The sequence below is a fragment of the Perca fluviatilis genome, chromosome 22, assembly GCF_010015445.1.
Source record: "Perca fluviatilis chromosome 22, GENO_Pfluv_1.0, whole genome shotgun sequence".
In the NCBI taxonomy this organism is placed as follows: Eukaryota; Metazoa; Chordata; class Actinopteri; order Perciformes; family Percidae; genus Perca; species Perca fluviatilis.
Window position 1 is genome coordinate 15296730 of NC_053133.1, and position 6000 is coordinate 15302729.

General features: G+C 37.0%; 1 protein-coding gene across 7 annotated transcripts in view; it reads right to left on the reverse strand.

Annotated features, from left to right (window-relative positions):
• The window catches only part of sulf1 (sulfatase 1), a 92326-nt gene extending 88009 nt beyond the window's left edge, over positions 1-4317 (reverse strand). For 6 of the 7 annotated variants that reach the window (XM_039789816.1, XM_039789818.1, XM_039789810.1 and 3 more), the window contains exon 1: positions 4092-4286. The gene's annotated coding sequence lies outside the window, so the exon portion shown is untranslated. The other variant, XM_039789814.1, reaches the window with a different exon arrangement.
• Between the last annotated feature and the right edge of the window lie 1683 nt (positions 4318-6000).

Genomic DNA, 6000 nt, shown 5'->3' on the forward strand with positions numbered 1-6000 from the left:
CTATCACCATTTCTAGCCACTGGGGGACCATAGACAGGCTGGGGGAACTCATATTAATGTTAAAAAACCTCATAAAGTGAAATTTTCATGCCATGGGACCTTTAAATATTAGTTTTTCTAAAATTATACTTTAAAAAAATCCCAATGTATCGCCTTAGACACAGTATCGAAATATATATTGCAATATATTGAAACGTGACCCATGTATCGTGATACGTATCATATCGACAGATTCTTGCCAATACACAGCCCCAATATCCCAGAGAATTGGAGAGATTTCCAAATGCTGTAAATGATAAAGTGAGCAGACCACTCAATAATTCTTACATTATAGGACTTCAATTGAGATGGCCGGTAAGACTAGTGGATATGCCCTCTATTAAAGCTCACAACACATTGAATAAAGTTGTGATGGGGTTTCTACCCATTCAGCACAAAGTTGCTTTGGATACCAAAAACTAGTGTTTCCCTCTTACCCAATAAATCAATTTTATTTCCATGTTCGCTCCTGCGCTGACACCAATGAGATCATGTACTATAAAGTCTAACTGCATGCCAACGCTACAGTACACATTGTATAGACTCATACTTACAAGTTACAGAAATTTACCAAGTGAACCATTTAATTTCACTTCTCTGGATCTGTGTGGCCCCTACTTAATTGGCCCCTACTTAATAGCTAACAAAACACAGTGTGGCTGCAAAAATGTTCCAAAGCCAGCGATTGAGGTAGCCTACCTGCTGTGTAACCTTCTGACCCACAACAATTTCTTTTGAGTCAACTCTATTCCCGTGGTTTAAACGATCTGCTGAGGTTTCAAAGGTACTCAATTTGGATAAACATTAGAAATTACAACCTTTTGATTGATATGGCCCTAAATAAAAACTAATAAGGTTTAAGCTGTCCTTAGGGTGGAAAGAGTGAAAAAACGATCTGGGGCAGCTGGTATAGACATCCAATCATTCTTCTTCTTTTTTTTTTTATCATAAAACTGAAATCCAGAAAATGGAAAGCATTTTGTACAGCCAGAGCAGAAACACTTATGACTCACACTCAACATCTTCTCAAATCATGACAAACTATCACAAACACCGTGCTTCCGTTAGACTGAGCTGAAACAAATGTATCATGACCTCTGAATCATTCCATTTCACAGTGCATTGCTTGGAAACTGAGATCAGACTTTTGGCAGCGTTAGTCTTTGATGAGGGGAAGCAGCGTCATCTCGGTGATTGGAGAGGAAGAGAACCAAACGCTTCCAATGTTACTCACACTGTGACAATGAATCTGTCCTTTGCCAATCCCCATGCTAAGACCTACAAGCCAGTGTCACTTAAACATTATCAACTGACTGAAGCTAATGCTGATGACAAGTATGCACAAAAAGAAAGGCAACAAAGGGCCACTCATACACTACCTGCCGACTGGGACGTGATACACAAGAGAGAGAAGAGGAAAAAAGAGAAAAGTAGCAGCAGGTGTGAAGCAGCTTAAAGCAATCAAAATTCTTCTGGCACTAGCACAGACATTATCTGGTCTACTGTGGTCAGAGATTCATTTGAGGTTATTGAACAGAGCAGATCTCACAGCTCCTCCCCTCCCGATTGGCCAGTAACAAAATCATCATTCAGTCTTACTCCACCCTGTTCCTGCATGCTGTCCCTTGGAGCCACAATGAAGTAACACAGACACTAACAAAGGAGCCTTTATTGCCAAATCAAATTATTCAATATTATTTCTACCGCTTACCTAGTTTTTGTTTAAGGAGGTTAACAGCAATGGGTTATCTGGAACTTGTGATTGGATAACCATATTTTGAGAAACATTATTTAAATCAATAAAAATTGCAAATATCACTTAATTTATGTTTCTGTACAGGCAATGAGCTATGTGATGGCGGACATAATCAAGCCACAAATGTGTCCAAAATGCTTAGCAAATTTTTAGCAAAGAGAATCAATCCTCATTAAACACAAGGACACGATGTACATCTATATCACTTTGTGTAATCTGGCAAGCTAGACCTGACAATGTATTATCATTTCATCCCTGAAATCTCTCCATCTAACATCCCACAAATATGTATCAACAAAGGAAGACAGTGACATGACAATGTTTTTATTGGAATATGAATCCAATTAATAGCTGATGGGAGAACTGATGTTAGTGTTCTCTGATCCTGTTTGATTGGTCATGACACAAACACACTGACTATGTAGCATCTGGATTTTGGCAATGTTCTATCACAAAAGAAATCAGCTAGGAATATTTTTTGGATATTTGGTATGAAGACAAATGTTATATTTTCTACACCGAGTAAATGAGGGTGAATCTATAAAAAGGTGAGTCAAATTATGGCTCTACAGATAAATCTTACCCAGCCATCCACCAGCAGCCTTTTGGCAGGAGGCTTTGATAAATTGGTGGAAGCACAAAAAAGTATGCTGGCAGCCAATTAGAATAAAGCTGCATGAGATTGTGTAATAAATCACATATTGAGTAAAAAGCCATGTGCAGACTCAATAAATCCACTGCAACTCTTTTTTTGTTAACGAAAACATAAAAGAGCGGGGATCTGGAGTGATCATTGGCACAGGATAGTGAAACGATCAGCTCTGATGGTGAAACTATATTCAAGTATAACTGCAGTAGTGGAGGTGTTCCACATTAGCCTGAGGGAGCTTTATTTGGATGTTGGAGACAAAGCAGTTTGACAATTAGGTATATGATCGGATTAATAGTGCCTGCCACAATATTTAGTTTTAATCCACTCCAGACAGAAAATAAAACACAAGCAAACACAAACATTTCCAAGACACGGTGCACCACCAAACCATGAGTAGATGCTTGCAATTGAAACAATAATAATACTAATATGAGCACAAAGAGTCCCTGGAACCAGAGACAAGCACCCAGTTTGGATGAGTCATCTGACCCAGGTCAAAGCCTCACCCACCCCGCGCCTGCCAATGTGTAACACACATACAGCCCAGCCTTTGAAAAGATCCCCAAGCGTCTGGGACACTGACCACATCATGGTCAGGGAGAAGAACCATTACATTAGTCTGTGAGAAAGAAAAGGGAGATAGACACCAGGCAGACTGAGGTCTCACAATTGAACCTTAAAGTGCAGAGTACTCTCAAGGCTCCCGAGCCTTCTGTGACTTTTACAGAGATTTGACAGAAAAGCCTCACAATCAGCCAGAGATCACAACAGGATTTCTGTTTCTCTGTCAACGATGTAATCCTTCAGGATTTGCTGAACAACTATTTGGAACAACATTAAATACATGATGTTCCAGGGGATCATACAAGCATTTGCTAATCCCAGTAGTGATATTTTCCTTTCAAACACAACACACCAAAGGGGATGAGCCATTTCCATGTCATTTATCATAAAAATTGAGATTGATACATTGATCTTTATGGAAAAAGCATTAAATAAACGGATGTCTGTACTACTATATCATGTGTAGTTGTAAAAGAGAAGGCCAATAAACTGCCACAGCAAACAGCTGAACATGTTAGGGAAACTATTCAGCTAGAAACAACATAACACTTGTTTAATACAGGGAATACGGTATGTCCTTCAATACTTCGCAAGTCCTGCCAAACCTAACAGCCTTAACTATCCACATAACAATGATGGATATCTTCTGGTTTATAATGTTTACAATGTTGGTGAGGGCGGTCAAAGACTATTTTCATTCTGCTGCATATGCGGTTTAAACAGTTTAAACTCGAATGCAAAATGGATTTAAGATGTTTCCTACTTAAAACGTTATCTTACATGCTACACAAATAAAACACAATAAGCTATAATAATCCACATTCAAACTGGATTGTCCTTGTAAATTTACAATATATGCTAGAGAGGGATAGCTTTCTTGAAATGTTAGCACAGCAGCAGCTACAAAATGTATGCTAAGCTAATTAAACACAACGGAATAACATAAAGCCCAAGCTCTTCAAACAGTATACAACATGGGAGAAAGTTAAATGTATCTCTGCAAACCGAATAAATGAACATTTAAAACAGCAAACTAACAAACAGACTGAACATATCTTCACGTACTTAACGTTAGCTTACCTTCAAACTGCCGTTCACCGTACAACTTGAACATGGCCGGTGCCGAGTTACGTTTGAGACCTTTTCGCTAATAACATTAAAGTTACAGAGTTAGCTAAGTGTATTGGCTCAAATAAACTTACAAGACACACTCTCAACGTAACATGTTTAAAGAGTGGAACAGAAATAGCACGTACGCCGCAAGATGAAGGTATTTTATCTGTTACTTACTACAAATGAAGATGGCAGCCGGAAGTGATAGCTATTTAAAATCAGCTGTTTGACCTGTGAACCGGTGTGAATTGTGAAGGGCAGCATGACGCCATCACGGTCTCGAGAGTCGATATAAAAAAATAAAAATAAATAAATAACCCTTATGACATACCGTATACGAGTTTTATACATGCATATTGTATCCAGAGAGAAAATGTAAGGGCCCTTTGCTTGTATTATGTATCTCTCAAACAATATATCTTGTTATGTTTGAAAGAAATTAAGATATAACATTTTTTACAAATAACCCATATGACAAAAAAAAAGTGAAGCATTGTTATGTTTTAAAGAATTACTTTCTCTAACCCCTGATGAAGTTATATTGACTTATTGATGTCATTGCTTATTTATTATGTTCAGATATCATATGTTTAATATTTAATTTACTTTTGATATGTATTTTATTTCTTTTTTACAAACTGGAATCTTTAATTGTAGGATAATGATGTCTCTGACCTGCTGAATGTCTGTCTGTTCACAATTTTTAATAAAGAACTACTACATCAATAAATACAAATAAATAAAACTTGAAGAGGAAGATGATAGGGCTATTTTTTTATAGTTATTAAAAGGCATAGTTTACAATCATTTCCTGCAGCCGTATTTGATTTAAGAAACACTGACACTTAACATTTTCTTATTGTTTAGCAGATTGAATATTTTTCATTCCAGCCAGATTTGTCTTTGAAATCTGGAAATGTCTTCAAAATAGCAAGTTTTGTTAAACAACCTGTGCCCCCAGTAACATAAAATAAAAATACAGATTTATTATTGGAAATTTAAGTGTCAGAGTGTACATAGACTTTACAAATTAGCTCTCAAAACAGTGCTGGGCTGTGCTGTGATTTGGTGTAGTGGCTGCAATGAAATTGAGAAATTGTAAATGATTATTTAGTTTGCACTCAACCGCAACAAACCACATGAAGCTTTAATAGTGTGGCAATGGCTGCACATCCCCATAATGCTTCATTTTCACCTAACATTAGTTTTCAATCATGGTATTTTAGGCATAATATATATAGCAGTGTTTCTCAAATGGGAGTATGCGTACCGCTAGGGGTACTTTGGAGTACAACAGGGGAAAAATTAGAAGGTTTTAAAATGTTAATTAAAACAATATCAGTCATGTATAATGCTTAAAATAAGTATGTAATGGATCCAGTAATGGATTCTAAACATTTGAAATGTAGCATATAAATGTGTTTTTCAGTCACAATGATGTTTAGTAAATCAGACACTGTTGGCGCAGCGCTGTATTGTGCCTCTTTATAGGCATTTTATTTCTACAACAAATGTGTTGCACTGTTCAAGGGGGAACAGGACTGAAATCAACAGCAAGGGGGGTTAACAAAATGCATGCTTAAGATTGGAGTAATAGTACATCCAACATTCCAGTGAGGCAGAACAGTTCAAGTGTCATGATTTTGTCTGTAAACAATGACACATCAGATACATAGTTTATTTTGGATGTTACTGCATTCTATGAAGGTATAGTACTACACATTTTGTAAAGCAAAGTGAGCTACTTTAGTGGAGCAAAACTTCTGCCTTGGCTTCAAATAACAGCACAGAGCAACACTTAAATGTTGATGACAGACTTGAAAAAGTTAACAGCTTAAGAACAGTGGAGGCTGATTGATTAGCTTTGTGAGAACAG